The following is a 19,605-nucleotide window of genomic DNA, read 5'->3' as shown; positions in this document are numbered from 1 at the left end:
GATGGTTTGTTCCTTTCCATCTTAGTCGTGAGCAACTGTTTATAATTTATAAAGAACCGTCAACATGATTTCAGTGTATGACACCACGCACCATGTTGTCTACTATATAAATTAATTGAATAATTACATTTAACAAATAAATATAGATATTGACCAATATGATTTTTTATTTCAAAAATAAATGTTTACAAAAGCTAGGCTTTTAGTATACACTCCAACAGGAGGCTAGTACGGTTTGTCACGGACCCAAGCCTCTCGACCATACAGGGGTCATGGGTCTAAAGAGGTGGTGGGGGTGACCATGGAGCATGCATACGCATATGCATATGATGCGTGGTGCATCTGTGGAATTATATTTGCATACATGCCTAGTAGATACCAGTTGCATGTGATAGTGGTTGTTGCATTTGTTTGAGATATGATTGTTGCATATGGTTATCATGCTGCATACATGTCATTTATTTTACATGTATATGCAGTTGTATTTATATTGCACAGGTGTCATGAGAGGGTTTGTTACAGATCCAGTGAGTTTACTAATCATTGTACCATGTGTCGTTTCCAGATTGGGTATGTGTTTATCATTTTGTTAGTTGTAGTATGTGCAATTTTTGTATGTCAGTTATGATCGTTATACCATGTGAGATAGACGAGTACGGGTAGTTGTGTTTATTGGATATGTTAGTATGATCATGTTCTTTATTCTCTACTGAGATTGTATACTTTGATCTCCATGTTTATTTATAGACCATGTACTATCCTGTCTATTACCGCTGAGTTACCTCTACTCACCACCGCATATATATCTTTATGTTTTCAAGTAGATGGTTGGAGTGTCGCTCAGAGTATCTTGTCTGCCAGGTTCTACATCACATACAAAGACCATTTCAGGTTTTGTATATGTTTTATTTGTATTCGGTATTTGCTGTATTTGGTGTGTTGTTGTATTTGTTGTTGTTATTGTTGTATAAAACCTAGCCAGCTAGCAGTGTGTTGATTTGTTTTGTATTGGGCTTTCCGTTATCGTTTTTTCGCTGTGTTGGTTTTTTTTATATAGCCGAGTGGGCTATTTATTGTATATATATAACTGCGTGATTGTGTTTTATTATGTTCCAGCCAAATGGGCTGACTATAAACTGCGTGGTTGTGTATATATTCCAGCCGTATGTAGCTGATGTATTTTGTTTGTATGTATGCTTCAGATTGTCACCGGTACATGGGAGATGCTGCCAAAATTTTTCGGTAGGGACTCCTTTGGGGCGTGACATAATTACTTTCAAATACCTTAACCTTAAACAAATTTAACTAGAATAATTTTTTTAAAAAAAGTGGGTGACTTGTTCGGTCGACCGAATGACTTGTTCGGTCGACTAGACACTACGTTTATTCTGACTTATGCCAGATTCAATTAAGACAAGAAATTATTTGTTCAATCAACCAAAAACTAGGTTTAGTGGACCGAAAGTGTAAGTTTATCGTTGAAAATTGAACCTATCCTAAATTATTCGATCGATCGAACACCTGGTTCAGTCAATTGGAAACTTCAATCCACCCTTATTTAACGTGCGCTAAAAGTAAATGTATGATCAATTTTTCGATCGATCGAACACCAGGTTGAATCAACCGAAAACCAACCATCTTCTTCTGATTGGTCAGAAATACGACGTTTTAAAGGGATCAGTCTACCAAACCCTTTATCGGTCGACCGATCGAGGTCTATAAAACCAATACTCGAGCAAAAACTATAATGACCCAACCCCTCGGCCCCTTGGGTGGCCCAACTGGTGCCTCATTTGGCAACCCCTATTGTCATCGACCGACGACCCTCGGCCATGCCGTTACTCACTAGGTCTTCCCACCCCTAGCCAGTGGATTTTTGCCTTCCCTAGAATTCAAACTCTAAACCTTCAAGCTAAGTACTAGAGTTTATAAATCCTAGTAGCCAAGTGAGCGGCCTTTTTATTGTAACGACCCAGCCCCTCGGCCCCTTGGGCGGCCCAACTGCGGCCCATTTGGCGGTCCCTTGGGCGGCCCAACTGGCGGCCCATTTGGCGACCCCTTATGTCGTCGACCGACGACTCTCGGCCGTGCCGTTACTCACTAGGTCTTCCCACCCCTGGCCAGTAGATTTTTGCCATCCTGGCGCTCACTTGGCTACCAGGATTCATAAACTCTAGTACTTAGCCTGTAGGTCTAGAGTTTGAATCCTGAGGAAGGCAAAAATCCACTGGCCAGGGGTGGGAACACCTAGTGAGTAATAGTACGGCCGAGGGTCGTCGGTCGATGACATATGGAGTCGCCAAATGGGCCGCCAGTTGGGCCGCCCAAGGGACCGCCAAATGGGCCGAGGGGCCGGGTCGTTACATGTAACGGCCCAACCCAGGCGGGCCCCACCTTGACTGAACCGGGAACGCCATCAGAATTGCCCATCGGGTTGACAACTAGCTCCACAGACCACCGAAGGTCCTTTGAGCGTGCTTTATCCTCACTCGCACGCACCCTGGAAAACTTCCCAAGAGGTCACCCATCCTTAGATTTCTCCAAGTCAAGCACGCTTAACTATGGAGTTCTTAAGTTTGGGCTTCCGAAAAGGAACGTGCACCTTGGTGATATGGATAGTACCATCTAACCTTTTAAGTCATACTTAACCAGAATCTCAGAACCGGGGTATTACAATCACCTCCACTTAAAGACACAACGTCCTCGTTGTGTAACCACGAATCACACCACAGATAAATCCCAGAATCTCCCTCGCTAGGTGGTGCCCTGGGTGCTCCTGCCATAGGCGCACTCACGGTCGTAAGGTGGCTCTGATACCATCTGTAACGCCCCGGCCCGAGCGGGCCCCACCCGGACCGAACCGAGAACACCATCAGAATTGCCCATCGGGTTGACAACTTGCCCCACAGACCACCGAAAGTTCTTTCAGCGTGCTTTGTCCTCACTCGCAGGCACCCTGGAAAACTTCCCAGGAGGTCACCCATCCTCAAATTTCTCTAAGCCAAACACGCTTAACTATGGAGTTCTTAAGTTTGGGCTTCTGAAAAGGAAAGTGTACCTTGGTGATATGGATAGTACCATCTAACCTTTTAAGTCATACTTAACCAGAATCTCAGAACCGGGGTATTACAAAATCGAGTCTCATCCAACTCCCTCCTTACCTTCTTCCCTTTATTCGCCTTACAAGCCTATTTCGCCGCCTACAACCTTCCTAGGACTAGGATCATGCCTCGGTATGTTTTAAAAGTATTTTTCTTTTTTTCGCTTAGTTTCCTTATACTCTCTTTTTGTTATTGTAGCGAAAACTTCGTAAACATGCCCAAAAAGAGGCTAGCTCCTCTAACCCCAGCCAAGACCCTAGGTTTTCCATAGAGGACCTGCATTAATCTTTTAGCAATAAAACCTTTTTAGTAGTTGGAACTAGATGTCTTGATCTACCTTTCTACCAGACCTACTGCACTGAAATAATTAATATCATTCAGCATTACTCCTTAGATAGTCTAGTTCTTTGTAGACATGCATACAATCTCATACTTTGTGTAACAACCCAAATTTACTCATTTAGAGTCCCAAAAATAATTTAAAAATATTTAGAAATGCTTTAGAAATATTTTAGAGATTTTTAGAGTATTTTTATGTAATTTTTGGAGGTCGTTTTATATTTTTACTAAACGAAGGAACTTTCGACAAAAAATGTTCAAGTCGAGATTTGAACTGTGGACCTCGGACCTGAACCGAGCCTTAACCGAATGCAGCTAACCAAGTGTTCCACGGGAGTTTTGTTAATCAAGTAGGGAACAAAATATTCTTAAACAGTAGTTAGATGATAAAAACCCTAGTTATAAGAAAAGAAACTTAGGTTTTCTCTCCCGAATTCTTTCGCTCCTCTTCTCTCTCGTGACGGCGCTTCGCCTCTCGGGCGGAAACGAAGCGGACCTAGGGCACGCCTCCGGTGCCAGCGGAGGGTTTTTGTTTTTTTTTTCTGGACGGTCTTCACCCGTGCGTGACCACCTCGACGAGGGGAGCTCGGAAACACAAAGAAGCCGTCGAGATCTTCACCTCCTCCGAACCCTAGAAGCAATTTTTCCGGCTGTGAGTTCAAGAACAGCAAGGTAAGTTGCTACTCACCTGCAGTAGGATAGCTCCGAGGTTTATTCCTTATTCCTCTTCTTGTTTCAGAATTTAATTTGGTGTTTTCTTTGTGTTTTTTTTGGGTATGCCGTGAGGATGGATGAGTATAACATTTTCTGCCGTGAGGTTGAAAGGAAGAACATGAAAAAAATAAGTGTGAGGAACATTTAGTTCCTTTTGGTCACCTGCTGTGTCACAATTCCGGGAGGAATTGTTTCTTTTGGTTTTTCGGAATTATAGTTGTAGAGAATTATGATGTTTAGGGATTATAGAATTGATTCAAAGTTTTGCTTGCTTTCTTGCCAATATGATGAAGCATGATTGGAGATTTTGGGTTGCTTTACAAAGAGGGTTAAGCTGTGAATTTGTTATATAGGTTTGTTTTAACTTTACAGCAAGTTGAATTTGATCTTATGCAAAGAAAAAGGGGCACGCGTAACTCCCTTTGGGTTGCTGTACAATTCGGCTACTTAGCTGAACATAAGAAGGCCTAGATTTGATGAATAGCATGTAGTTTCCTTTATGTGGTTACCTCACTGTTGCTTCCTGTCAATTTAGAGCTGTAGTATAGTTTGTTGCGCTACGAAATGGGCACGAATATCCCCTTACTGTTAGTTCCGGTTATGCTATACAATGAACAAGAACAGTTCATGGATTCTATACCAGCTTTAGAGTTACAAGTGCAGATTTTTTACAAGTAATGTACGTAAATTTTTGATAAGTATGACATTCAGATTTCATTTACCCTTAACTGAACATGTGCAGATTTTCATTTACCCTTAGCTGAACATGTGCAGATTTTCATTTATCATTAGCTGAACATATGCAGTTTTTCATTTGCTACTAGTTGGGCATGAGCAGTTCTCTTTGTTTTCCTGTGTGCGAGCATGTTTAGTTCTTTGTTTTGCTGTTTACGGATATGAGCAATCTTGTTTTTGCTATTGGACTTTATTCATGCACTATAGTTGTAGAATTGTTTAAGCATTTTATTGAGCTTAAGTGCAGATTTTTATAAATGTAATATGCTGATTTTGTTTTCCCTTTGCTTTAAGATGGGCATGAACAGATTATAGTATATACATATATATACATAGCATTTATTTTAGACTTTTCTTCCTATAATGAGTAGTTATAAGTGAGAAAAGACCAAGGTCTTGATAGGATCCCTAAATTTTAAATATTGGGATCAGCAGCACACCAAGTGCTCAAAGAAATGCCAAGGCATTTTATTATAAGAACATAAAATATAATAAGTATTTTATTTTAAAGAAAGGCTAGTACCCGACTTCCAAGGTTGTCGTTAAACAAATCCAGGTGACCAATTCCAAGGTCTTGGCCCTGGTAAGACCAAGGTTTTTACCCTCGTAGGACTGATGACTAGCTACCACAGTCCCTATTAGGGAGCGCGCATTGGTGCTAAGCCTGGGCCCCAAGAGAAGTTGATTATTATTTTAAAGTAATAAAGTATAAGTTTTGAAACAAATAAAATAAGCTCTATTTATGCTTAGAGTAAGCAATTTTAGCTTCTTTTAATTTGAAGCATGCAGTATTAGTTTTATTTGTTTCCTGATTAGTTATTTAGCATGATTAGCTTTATCTTCCAACATGCAGTTTTATCCTTGTATAGCATGATTAGCTATTAGAATTACATGAGTAGATTCCTTAGGTTTTCTTTGCTTTTAGATTAACATGAGCAGCTATGTTTATGCTTTATTTTCTTTTAGAGCATACAGTTTCTAGTTTCTTCTTGTATACATGCATATCCGTGTTTTTGTGAGTTAGATAGCGCTTACTAAGCAAATTTTGCTTATAGATTGCATTTCCTCTTACTGCATATAAAGGAAAGGAAAAGATTTAGCAAGGAAGGTGACAAGGTGGGCATGATGGTGTGTGATGCCAGGACTGTGGGAGAGATCTGGGGAATTGAGTCGTACTTTATGGTTTATGTCATTTGAGATTGTTAAAGAGTTGTTTCTTTTTTTTCTTATGTTGCAAATTGAGTCTATTCCACATTGTTAGTTTGGTTGTTTCCACTGTTGGAGCTTTATTCATTTACTATTGCTAGAATAGTTTTTTTTTTAAAGTTGTTGTGTCTTATTACTGCATGGTTGTGAAGTATATATACCAGCCACATGTGGCTGATGGTTTATTTTGCATGTATTGATGATTATGGTCACCGGTACAGGGGAGACTCTGCCGAAATTTTTCAGTAAGGACTCCTCGTGGTTTCGATCATACCGGTTAAGTAGAGTTAGTAGTTAAGTAACGGTCATCTTTAGAGAGTAGTATAGTATAGTAAGAAGGGTGGTCGCTACAGTTGGTATCAGAGCAGTCCCCATTCTCCAGCATCACACATCAGCACCATCCTTGCCGTCTTCAAGTAAGAATGTATTTAAGTTTTTCCTTTTATGCTTTCTTTATTATTTGCAGTATGGAGTAATTGCTTATATGCATTTTAGTAAGATAGAAGTTTTGTTTCTCTTTTATGTATATACATAAGTGTGTTTAGAAAGGATAGAGAAGATATCAAGTCTTTTTCTTTGCATAATTAGATGTCAAGAAGAGGACGTCCCCGTACCACTCGTACTGAGGACCGAGTACAGGGGAACGAGGAGCCCAGAGCAGCTGAACCAAATCTTTCTGAAGTTGTTGCTCAACTCCAGAGACAAGTAGCAGAGCAGCAACAAGTGATCGTCAATCTGATGGCGAATCAGCAACCAGTCCCTCCCACTCCTCCAACAATCTGTTGACAATACAGTGGCTGAAACTGAAGCTAGAGAGTTTCTCAGGCACGACTGAGCCCTGGGATGCTCAGGCTTGGTTCAAGACACTGGAGAGCACCATGGAGCTTCTTGACTGGCCAGAAGTCGAGAAGGTCAAGTGTGCTTCATTCTGCCTATCTGGAGATGCTCGTATGTGGTGGGAGAGAGTTAAATGCAAGAGAGAAGTCAATCAGATGAGCTGGGCTGACTTTGAAGCAGAGTTTTATGAAGAATTCTTCCGCCAGCGGATCACCAATAAGCATTATGAGGAGTTCATAAAATTCAGACAAGGTGACCTGTCAGTGGAAGAAGCAATAAAGAAATTCAATAGGCCAGCTCGTCTCTGCCCAGAGCTAGTAAGCACGGAGAAGAAACGAGTCAGACTGATGCTCAGGATGCTGAGGCCAGTGATAGCACTTAATGTGAGTAGTGGAACTCACCAGCCCCAGACTGGTGAAGAGCTGGTCAGCAGAGCATTAGTTGCTGAGCACTATCTGGACAGCATCAGGGCACAACGAGTGTAGCATAAGCCAGTCAAGATCGAAGACAAGACAGCTGGAAGTCAGAAACCTCAGGCAAATAAGCAGCACTGGAAGGGCAAAGATAATAAGAGAAAGCAGTGGAACTCAGGAGGTAACCAGAAAGGAAGACCAGCAAATAAGAAGACCAAGTTCCCTCCCTGTCCTAAATGTGGGAGAACACATCCAGGAGCCTATCTTTTGGGTAAGAATGGATGTTATTCATGTGGGTAGGAAGGACACATGGCTAAAGAATGTCCTAACAAGTTCAAAGCACCTCAGCCACAGCCAATACAATATGGAGGCAAACCTCAGCTACATTATATGCTTGCAACTCTGGAAGGACCTCAGCTCAGTCAAGGAAGGTTGGAAGCCCCACCAGTTCCTGCCAGTGCCAGAGTATTCTCCCTCACTAAAGAAGAAGCTGCTAGTGCCTCCACGGTTGTAACAGGTCAAGTAGTTATTTTCAGCATTTAGCTACTGCACTATTTGATACTAGAGCGACCCATTCTTTTGTATCAGTACTCTTTGCCAAAGAATTACAAGTACCTATAGAAAGCATCAACTCCAAGTTCCTGACGACCCTACCTTCTAGGGAAGTCATGGAATCTAACCAGTGGCTTCGGGCTATACCAGTCAGAATTTCAAACCGTGAGCTATATATAGATCTGGTAGTCCTCGCCATGTAGGATTTCGATATCATTTTGGGTATGGATTTCCTCAGCAAGTACAGTGCTTCAGTGGATTGCCGCAGAAGGAAAGTGATCTTTTGTCCAGAAGGTGAACCATCCTTTGAGTTCATAGGGGTACCGAAGAGGAAGACCCAAAAGTTCCTCTCTTCTCTCACAGCTCACCAGATGTTAGCTAAAGGGTGTGCTGATTTTCTTGCGCACATTGTGAGTATAGAAAAACAAGAAGGACCCAAGCAGGAGGAAGTTCGGGTAGTCTGTGAGTATCCAGAGGTATTCCCAGAAGAGCTACCTGGACTACCTCCCAACAGAGAAGTGGAGTTTGAGATTGAACTGGTTCCTGGTACCGGTCCAATTTCAAAAGCTCCATATCGCATGTCTCCAGCAGAGCTGAAAGAGTTACAAGCACAACTTCAGGAGCTGCTTGACAAAGGCTTCATCCGACCTAGTCATTCACCATGGGGAGCTCCAGTGTTGTTCGTCAAGAAGAAGGACGGATCTATGCGGATGTGCATAGATTATAGAGCTCTGAATCAGGTGACAATCAAGAACAAGTACCCACTGCCCAGAATCGACGACTTATTTGATCAATTGAAAGGGGCAACAGTGTTCTCCATGATAGATCTGCGCTCTGGGTACCATCAGTTGAAAGTGAAGGAAAGTGATATACCCAGAACAGCTTTCAGGACCAAATACAGACACTATGAGTTTGTAGTCATGCCTTTTGGTGTGACTAATGCACCTGTAGTTTTCATGGACTTGATGAACAGAGTGTTCAGAGAATACCTTGACAAGTTTGTCATTATGTTCATCGACGACATTCTAGTCTATTCCAGAACCTCAGAGGAGCATGACACGCACTTGAGGATAGTACTGCAGACTCTTCAGCAAAAGCAGCTTTATGCTAAGTTCTCAAAGAGCGAGTTATGGTTAGAGCAGGTGGCGTTTCTAGGCCACATCATTTCTAAAGAAGGTATTCAAGTGGACCCTGCCAAAATAGAAGCGGTCAACAACTGGAGTAGACCCAAAAATGCCAGGGAGATCAGAAGCTTCCTTGGTTTAGCTGGGTACTACAGGAAGTTTGTGGAGGACTTTTCCAGGATATGTTCTCCACTAACGGCCTTAACCAGGAAGAACAGGAAGTTTGAATGGTCAGACAAATGTGAGCAGAGTTTCCAAGAGCTCAAGAGGAGACTGACCAGTGCTCCCATCCTGACAGTTCTAGAAAGTGACAAGAGTTTTGACATCTACAATGATGCTTCCAAGATGGGCCTAGGAGCTGTACTCATGCAAGAAGGAAAAGTTATAGCTTATGCTTCTATACAACTCAAAAATTATGAGAGGAACTACCCCACTCATGATCTCGAGCTGGCAGCTGTGGTCTTTGCACTGAAACTCTGGCAACACTACCTGTATGGAGTCCAGTGCAGAATCTTCACAGACCATCAGAGTTTAAAGTATTTCTTCACCCAGAAAGATTTAAACATGAGACAGTGCAGGTGGCTAGAGTTGGTCAAGGACTATGACTGTGAAATCCTCTACCACCCAAGCAAAGCTAATAAAGTGGCAGATGCACTAAGCAGAAAATCCAGTGCATCCCTGATGTCTTTGTCATTATTAGCCCTACCACTGCAGAAGGAGTTGTCAGAATTTGGAATGGAAATTATTTATGGGCAACTCTCTGCATTGACCTTAGAGTCTACCTTTCTTGAGGATATATAGAGAAAGCAAAGTGAAGATCCAGATATCCAGAAGATCAAGCAAGGGATACAGAAAGAAGAAAATTCAGAGTTTCGAGTATCAGACAGTGGAATTCTTTATCAGGGGAGCCGCCTTTGTGTCCCCAATGATGAAGAGCTGAGAAAGAAAATTTTAGAGGAAGCTCATAGTACACCTTACTCCATGCATCCCAGAGGTTCTGGTGGTCTGGACTCAAAAGAGATGTAGCTAAATATGTCAGTACCTGCCTGACATGTCAGAGAGTCAAAGCAGTGCACCAGAGACCAGGAGGAGTTCTACAACCTCTTCCTATACCAGAGTGGAAGTGGGAAGACATATCCATGGACTTCATAACAGGTCTCCCAAGAACCACAAATGGATATGATGCGATATGGGTGATAGTGGACAGATTGACAAAGTCTGCTCATTTTCTAGCCATCAAGGTGTCCCACTCTATAGAGCAGTTGGCACAGTTATATGTTAAGGAGGTGATCAGACTTCACGGAGTTCCTAAATCTATTATTTCTGATAGAGATGGGCGCTTCACCTCACACTTTTGGGAGTGTGTTCAGAATGCACTAGGCACCAAACTCAAGTTCAGCACAGCCTTCCATCCTCAGATTGATGGACAGACAGAACGAGTAAATCAGATTCTAGAAGATATGCTCAAAGCTTGTGCACTAGATTTCAAGGGAAGTTGGTGCAAGTATCTATGCTTAGCTGAGTTTGCCTACAACAATAGCTATCAGGCCACCATCAAGATGGCACCTTATGAGGCGTTGTATGGTAGGAAGTGCAGATCACCCATTTGCTGGCAAGAAGCAGGCGAAAGAAGAGAAATGGAAGTAGAGCTGGGCATTCAGACTGAGATGATAGAAGAAACCACTCAAGCTATCCAGAAGATCAGACAGAGGATTGAGACTGCCCAGAGCAGACAGAAGAGTTATGCTGATATACGCCGTAGGCCACTTGAATTCCAAGTAGGGGATTCAGTCTTTCTCAAGGTTCCTCCTATGAAGGGAGTGATGAGATTTGGCAAGAAGGGCAAATTAAGTCCTCGTTATGTAGGACCCTACCTGATCACAGAAAGGATTGGGAAAGTAGCATACAAGCTGGACTTACCACAGGACATGTCGGCAATACATAATGTATTTCATGTCTCCATGCTAAAGAAGTGTCTCCACGACCCTAGCTAAGTGATTCAGCCTCAGTCAGTACAGATCCAGGAGGATCTTAGCTATGAGAGCAGACCTACACAGATAGTGGACAGAGAAGTTAAGAGATTAAGGAACAAAGAAGTGCCACTAGTGAAGGTCATCTGGCAGAATCAAAAGCACGAGGAAGTTACCTGGGAGCGTGAGGACAATATAAGACAGAAATATCCAGAGTTATTCTAAGTTCGAGGATGAACTTTTTATAAGGTATGGGGAATTGTAACAATCCAAATTTTCTCATTTCGAGTCCCAAAAATAATTTAAAAATATTTAGAAATGCTTTAGAAATATTCTAGAGATTTTTATAAATTTTTAGAGTACTTTTATGCAATTTTTGGAGGTCGTTTGGTATTTTTACTAAACGAAGGAAGTTTCGACAAAAAATGTTCAAGTCGAGATTCAAACCGTAGACCTCGGACCTGAACCGAGCCTTAACCGAATGCAGCCAACCAAGTGTTCCACGAGAGTTTTGTTATTCAAGTAGGGAACAAAATATTCTTAAGCAGTAGTTAGATGATAAAACCCTATTCATAAGAAAAGAAACTTAGGTTTTCTCTCCCGAATTCTTTCGCTCCTCTTCTCTCTCGCGACGACGCTTCTCCTCTCGGGCGTAAACGAAGCGGACCCAGGGCACGCCTCCGGCACCAGCGAAGGGTTTTTTTTTTTTAGGTCAGTCTTCACCCGTGTGTGACCACCTCGACGAGGGGAGCTCGGAAACACAAAGAAGCCGCCGAGATCTTCACCTCCTCCAAACCCTAGAAGCAATTTTTTCAGCTGTGAGTTCAAGAACAACAAGGTAAGTTGCTACTCACCTGCAGTAGGATAACTCCGAGGTTTATTCCTTGTTCCTCTTCTTGTTTCCGAATTTAATTTGGTGTTTTCTTTGTGTTTTTTTTTGGGTATGCCGTGAGGAGGGATGAGTATAACGTGTTATGCCGTGAGGTTGAAAGGAAGAACATGAAAAAAATAAGTGTGAGGAACATTTAGTTCCTTTTGGTCACCACCTGCTGTGCCACAGTTCCGGGAGGAATTGTTTCTTTTGGGTTTTTGGAATTATAGTTGTAGAGAATTATGATGTTTAGGGATCATAGAATTGATTCAAAGTTTTGCTTGCTTTCTTGCCAATTTGATGAAGCATGATTGGAGATTTTGGGTTGCTTTACAAAGAGGGTTAAGCTGTGAATTTGTTATATAGGTTTGTTTTAACTTTACAGCAAGTTGAATTTGATCTTATGCAAAGAAAAAGGGGCACGAGTAACTCCCTTTGGGTTGCTGTGCAATTCGGCTACTTAGCTGAACATAAGAAGGCCTAGATTTGTTGAATAGCATGTAGTTTCCTTTATGTGGTTACCTTACTATTGCTTACTGTCAATTTAGAGCTATAGTATAGCTTGTTGCGCTACGAAATGGGCACGAACATCCCCTTACTGTTAGTTCCGGTTATGTTATACAATGAACAAGAACAGTTCATGGATTCTATACCAGCTTTAGAGTTACAAGTGCAGATTTTTTACAAGTAATGTACGCAGATTTTTGATAAGTATGACATGCAGATTTCATTTACCCTTAACTGAACATGTGCAGATTTTCATTTACCCTTAGCTGAACATGTGCAGATTTTCATTTATCATTAGCTGAACATATGCAGTTTTTCATTTGCTACTAGTTGGGCATGAGCAGTTCTCTTTGTTTTGCTATGTTCGAGCATGTTTAGTTCTTTGTTTTGCTGTTTACTGATATGAGCAGTCTTCCTTGTTTTTGCTATTAGACTTTATTCATGCACTGTAGTTGTAGAATTGTTTAAGCATTTTATTGAGCTTAAGTGCAGATTTTTATAAGTGTAGTATGCTGATTTTGTTTTCCCTTTGCTTTAAGATGGGCATGAACAGATTATAGTATATACATATATATACATAGCATTTAGTTTAGACTTTCTTTGCTATAATGAGTAGTTGTAAGTGAGAAAAGACCAAGGTCTTGATAGGATCCCTAAATTTTAAGTATTGGGATCAGCAACACACCAAGTGCTCAAAGAAATGCTAAGGCATTTTATTATAAGAACATAAAATATAATAAGTATTTTATTTTAAAGAAAGGTTAGTACCCGACTTCCAAGGTTGTCGTTAAACAAATCCAGGTGACCAATTCCAAGGTCTTGGCCCTAGTAAGACCAAGGTCTTTACCCTCGTAGGACTGATGACTAGCTACCACAGTCCCTATTAGGGAGTGTGCATTGGTGCTAAGCCTAGGCCCCAATAGAAGTTGATTATTATTTTAAAGTAATAAAGTATAAGTTTTGAAACAAATGAAATAAGCTCCATTTATGCTTAGAGTCAGCAAGTTTAGCTTCTTTTAATTTGAAGCATGCAGTATTAGTTTTATTTGTTTCCTGATTAGTTATTTAACATGATTAGCTTTATCTTCCATCATGCAGTTTTATCCTTGTATAGCATGATTAGCTATTAGAATTACATGAGTAGATTCCTTAGCTTTTCTTTGCTTTTAGATTAACATGAGCAGCTATGTTTATGCTTTATTTTCTTTTAGAGCATATAGTTTCTAGTTTCTTCTTGTATACATGCATATCCATGATTTTGTGAGTTAGATAGCGCTTACTAAGCAAATTTTGCTTATAGATTTCATTTCCTCTTACTGCAGATAAAGGAAAGGAAAAGATTTAGCAAGGAAGGCGACAAGGTGGTGCGGATGGTGTGTGATGCCAGGACTGTGGGAGAGATCTTGGGAATTGAGTCATACTTTATGGTTTATGTCATTTGAGATTGTTAAAGAGTTGTTTCTTTTTTTTCTTATGTTGTTAATTGAGTCTATTCCGCATTGTTAGTTTGGTTGTTTCCACTATTGGAGCTTTATTCATTTACTATTGCTAGAATAGTTTTTTTTTAAGTTGTTGTGTCTTATTACTGCGTGGTTGTGAAGTATATATACCAACCGCATGTGGCTGATGGTTTATTTTGCATGTATTGATGATTATGGTCACTGGTACAGGGAAGATTCTGCCGAAATTTTTCGGTAAGGACTCCTCGTGGTTTCTATCATACCGATTAAGTAGAGTTAGTAGTTAAGTAATGGTCATCCTTAGAGAGTAGTATAGTATAGTAAGAAGGGTGGTTGCTACACTTTGTACTAAATTCTATCATAATTTATGTAAAATTGATGCTTATCATTTTAAGACTACAGTTGCATTGAGGGATATGTTGTTTGACTTTGACATATTTTCTCGCTTCTTACGTATGCGTCCTTCACTTAACTGGATTTTTCCTTATCCTTCTTACCTTGACACTTTACTTGATCCATTTTCTCATCTAACTCTTGATGTCATGTATGTCGATTTCTTCCAAGGTCCACGACCAAGGAAGATGTCATCCATTTTGCTTAGTCCAAACGACAATGCTCTCTACAAAATGGTTGTTTCTTGCCTTCATCCCCTTTCATCCAGAGATCAGGCGGTCGTATGCCCAGTTCATCTTTTTCTGATGTATGCTCTTAAGCATAAATTAGATTTAGATTTTTCTTATTGGGTCTTTAAGTCAATTATTTACTGCTCTGGCTATAGTACTTCATTTAAAGCACATATGGTTCATTGTCACATCCTTACCGCTTTCATAGCCTCCTTAGGAGTAGGGGTAGGACGTGGAGAATTGATAGAGCTTTTTGATTTTGACCCAGTTGGCCTCTGTCAAATATCCTTGGCTAGGATTAAAGATAGTACTTAGTGCCTAGTTTACAAATGAACTCATCCATGTTATGTTCCGCCTACTGCGGAAAAGTCTGATATTGAGGATATCCCTATCAATGTAGTGGAGCTTTTTGTTCCATTTTTAGCCTTAGAGCTTCCCCAAACTCCATATTTTGATGCTGCCTAGGGGACATCTTCTTCAGCTCCTTCACAGCCTAGAGATCCATTCAGTCAGCTGCATGATGACATATTTGGTCGATTCAACTCCCTATAGACTATGCTTCAGGGACAGCTCACAGAGTTCCATCAGGACATTACTAAACGAGTCGATACTTTAGAGGCACAGTAAACTGAGATGTTCGATTATTTTTGATCTGTACATGATCCTTTACCCCCTCCTTTTGATGATTGACTTGATGTATTTGCTATTTTGACATTTTGACTATGCGTGTATATGGATTTGGTACCTTCTAGTTATGTGTGCTTTTTTAGTTCTAACTTTCAAATTGAATTTATATTGATGTGTTTTATATATTAGGTTTCTTTATTTCTTAACACACTTTTGAAAATTATTAATTAGTTTTTCAAAATTATATTTTCAAAATTTTCCTTTCAAAATTTGTTTTCAAAATATTTTATCTTTTTAGACTAGCCTAGGCCTTACCATAGAATTACATGTTTCTATAGTTTTAGTAGCCAGCATCTCACAAGTATAATAGGATAACTTGCTTGTGTATTTTGATACATAGAACGGTGTGGGATACTTAGGACTTAGCTTAAGATTTTAGATGCTTATGTCAGTGCATTGCTATAAACAAAATACATTGATAAATTTGAGTAATATGGCTAGTAACAAACTAGGTAGAATCAAACACTCAAATTGACCAACCTGAATTAAGAGCTGTTATCTTGTGCTAGCTAGCTAAGTATGAAGGTTGGATATTTTAACATAAGGATATTTTTTCCAGTTTTTAAAATCATACTTGGACTTTTAGGTACTTATCAATTTTAGGAGGAAGCTTTAATATCATTTATGAAATTTGTAGGACTAAGAAAATTTAAGCTTAATTTTTTAAAATTTATTTTCAACATTTTTACCAAACTTTCAAATTTATTTTGAAACTTTACAAAAATTTTAAAATTTCTTTCAAAATTTTTCTTTATCAAACTTTCAAATTTATTTTCAAACTTTATTTTTCAAAATTACTTTCATATCTTTTCTTTACAAAATTTTCAAAATTTATTCTTACCCAATTTTCAAAATTTAACAAATTTCTAAATTTTTTCTTTAATATATTTTCAAAATTTCTCTTTACCAAATTATTCAAAATTATTTTCAAACTTTGCCTTTGCCAAATTTTTAAAATTATTTTTCTTTAATGACTTATTTTCAAAATTTACCTTTACCAAATTATTCAAAATTATTTTCAAACTTTGCCTTTGCCAAATTTTTAAAATTATTTTTCTTTAATGACTTATTTTCAAAATTTACCTTTACCAAATTATTCAAAATTATTTTCAAACTTTGCCTTTGCCAAATTTTCAAAATCTTTTTTATCAACTTATTTTCAAATATTACCTTTACCTAATTTTTAAAATCTATCTTTTCTAAATTATCAAATATTTTCAAAATTTATTTTCTTAGAATTTATTTTTCTAAATATTTATCCTTAAAATTCTAGGATTTTCATACTTTTCAAAAAAAAATTCTAACTATCTTGGATTCTTGCTTAAACATTTTAAACAATCCTTTTTTTTCAAAACCATATTTTTAAACCTTACATCCTTAATGGTTTGAACTTACTTTCAAAATTTTAAAATTCACTAAGTCTTTTTAATTTTTCTCCTTGAGAATTTTAAACTTCAAAATTGATATTTGTATTTTTCTTATTTTGATGTGTGTCAAAGGAGGAGAGATAATAAATTCAGGAGGAGAGTTAAGTAAAAAATGCTTGTTTACTTATCTTTGCATATGTTATTAAATTAATTGTGAACCTTGGTTGCCAAGCATCAAAAAGGGGGAGATTATTGGTGCAGGGTGCACCAGAATCAAACCTGAGTTTTGATATTATCAAAGGTTCAAGTTAAGTCATGTTGTGATCTAATAAGTTGACTAAGTGTGCAGGTTGTTTACTCAACCAGGAAAGTCTTAACAGATCGTGGAAGCCAGACAGGAAGCTCAAGTGGGTTGAGAGGACCATATACTTGTCAAGGAAGTTCGATAGGTCTAGAGGATCAAAGATTGAGGAAAAGTCCTGGTGAGCCTATCCGATGCTAAATGATAAAGCCTAAACAGGCCTGGAGGACCAATGTTTGGTAGGTAGGTTGAGGTAAGAAACTAGAGAGGAGCGACAGTAACGTCATGTTCCGAAGAGGAACAAACCTTAAGTTGTTGATCCAACTAAAGAAACTGGAAAGGTTTCAAAGTTAAGATCAAGAGAGTATTACTGTCAAATACTACTCATGCATCATATAACTGTGCTAATCTTTATTTTGTAGGGATATATATTGTTTAACTCTGTTTTGTAGGAACCAGCCTGATCGATAGACTGAATCAGAGGATCAGTAGACCGAACCTGATCAACTCAGATTAGAGATCAAATCGTAGTAGAACAAAGTAGAGATCGATCAAAGCTTGATCGGTCAACCAAACCTTGATGATGTGGCACTGATCACAGATCAGATCAAGCAAAAGCAAAGAAGGAAGCCAGGCCGATTGAACAATCGAACCTGGGGATCGGTCGGCCGAACAATGACTTCCTTAATGATGACTTAAGTGTGAATCACGCGAATAGGGAAAGTTCATTATTCAACCGACCGAACAAGGTGATCGGTCGATCAAACCATTAAAAGCTCATAAATGCATAAAGATCAGATCTTAGCAAAGAAGGAAAGCACTGGATTTTGTCGACTGATAGGAGGTACAGTTAACTGAACTGATCAATCGACCGAACGGTTTATTAGTCGACCGATCAAGGCTTATCTAAGCAGAGCTTGAGGTCCAAGGCAAGTATCAAGTTTTCTGTTCATCTCTGTGTAAAGTCTCTATCTGTGCTACTGCTCTACAATGCATCTTGAAGCAAGCTACTGCTCTGATAAAGTGTCGACGATCCTCATCGCTTCTTATTGGTTTGGTATATATTTATTTAGCTTGCTTTGTACATAGTTTCAAGTAAGATAGTAGGTTGTTACTATCTTACATATTTCATTGTACGAACATCTTCTTTTTGGAGGTTTTAGGAAGAAGAGTTTTAGTGGATTGCCTAATGGTGCGATAAAGGATCGCGGGTCTTGGAGTAAGAGTCAACCTAGGTTCCGAACCAAATAACCGAAATGTGTTCTTTACTTTCTACTGCACTACTCTTGTTTTAATGCTTCAAAAGAAAAGTTTTTAACATGCAATTTTCACCGCCCCCCCCCCCCACTCTATCACATCTTTCGATCCTTCAGGGTATACATCTCCTTACAAGGAGCAATGAATCTTCTGTGGGCTATCCAAACACCTTCGGACACTTTGACTTATACCCAATCATCTCAGCTCCACATCTCCAAGGAGATGCTTTCTTAAAATGTCAAAGTATAAGTCTCCATGACTAAGATAACTTAAATACCTCAAGTAGAAGGAAACTTGCATTTAAGCAATAGTAAGAGCTTCATTGACATATCTATATATGTAGAGAACCATATGAAGTCTTACAACAGGTCACTCCAATGAACTAGTTGCCATAATTAGTATCCACGTTTAACTCTCGATATTCCAATGTCTCCAGCCAGTGAGGAACAACTGTTTGATTAGACCAAGGAGTATAACACGTATTAATCTCACAGAATCGATGATGTACAAACTTATCAATTCATGACTAGGAATTATTTCAATACATTCATAATTGCACATGAAGAGATGCTCACAAGTTGTGATCCAATCACAAGTTCTCTTATGCTATGAATCGTATTATGGATATTTAGTAAATGAGTTTAAAATCCAATCATACACAGCAAATGTGCACTCAAATAGTAAATTTCATTTATCCAATAAATGATATAATATTTAAAGCGATTGACTTAGGACACTTCTCAAATATAACAAATGTGTGATATAGTGTCATTGTTTATCTTTCACCACTAATTTAATTTGTATGTGACCTTATTAAAATTGCAACAAGAGTATTAGTTTTACTAGTTTCACAAACAAATGGTATTCATCCCCTCTATTGATCATCTTTATGGTCTCATTACACCAACAAGCAAGTTGGGCGATTATATATGGTTTTGCCCTTTGCCCTTGCAACATTTGGATTTAAATCAAAAGTTGGCCATATCACCCACCATCCCCTCCATTTCCACTAAATAAAAACATAGCCCTAGTCCTCACCTTTTCTTTGCGAGCAAAAAAATCCTTTGAGTGGAGGAAGAGAAAGAAGAGGAGAGAAAAGAATCTTATGGAGAGCTTGCGGAAAGGAAAAGAGAGTGAAAAAATAATAGAAAGAAAAAAATAAACAAAGACAAAATTGTGTAAAGTGCTCGGCCCTAACACGAGGCAGTTGTGCAATACCACCCTACACTAGGCAGCTATGCGACACCATCCTGTGTGAAGTAGTTGTGCAGTGCCACCCTACGTGAAGCGACCACGTAGTGTTGTCTTCCATGCAGCATTGTGTGGCCATGATGGGTAGGTCGTGCAATGCTATTTGTGACCGCCCATGGCTCGTAAGGCGGCTTCCCATGGTTCACAAGGAGGCCGCCCGTGGCTTGCTAGACGATCGCCCGTGGCTCGCGAGGCAGCTATTTATACAACTTAACTTGTTATATGATAGTGGTTGCATTGGTCTAGTCATGCAGTACCACAATCATGGGCCATCCATGGCTGACGCAATT

The sequence above is a fragment of the Zingiber officinale genome, chromosome 1A (genome assembly GCF_018446385.1).
Source record: "Zingiber officinale cultivar Zhangliang chromosome 1A, Zo_v1.1, whole genome shotgun sequence".
Lineage (NCBI taxonomy): Eukaryota > Viridiplantae > Streptophyta > Magnoliopsida > Zingiberales > Zingiberaceae > Zingiber > Zingiber officinale.
Note: the sequence above shows the minus strand (reverse complement) of the source record.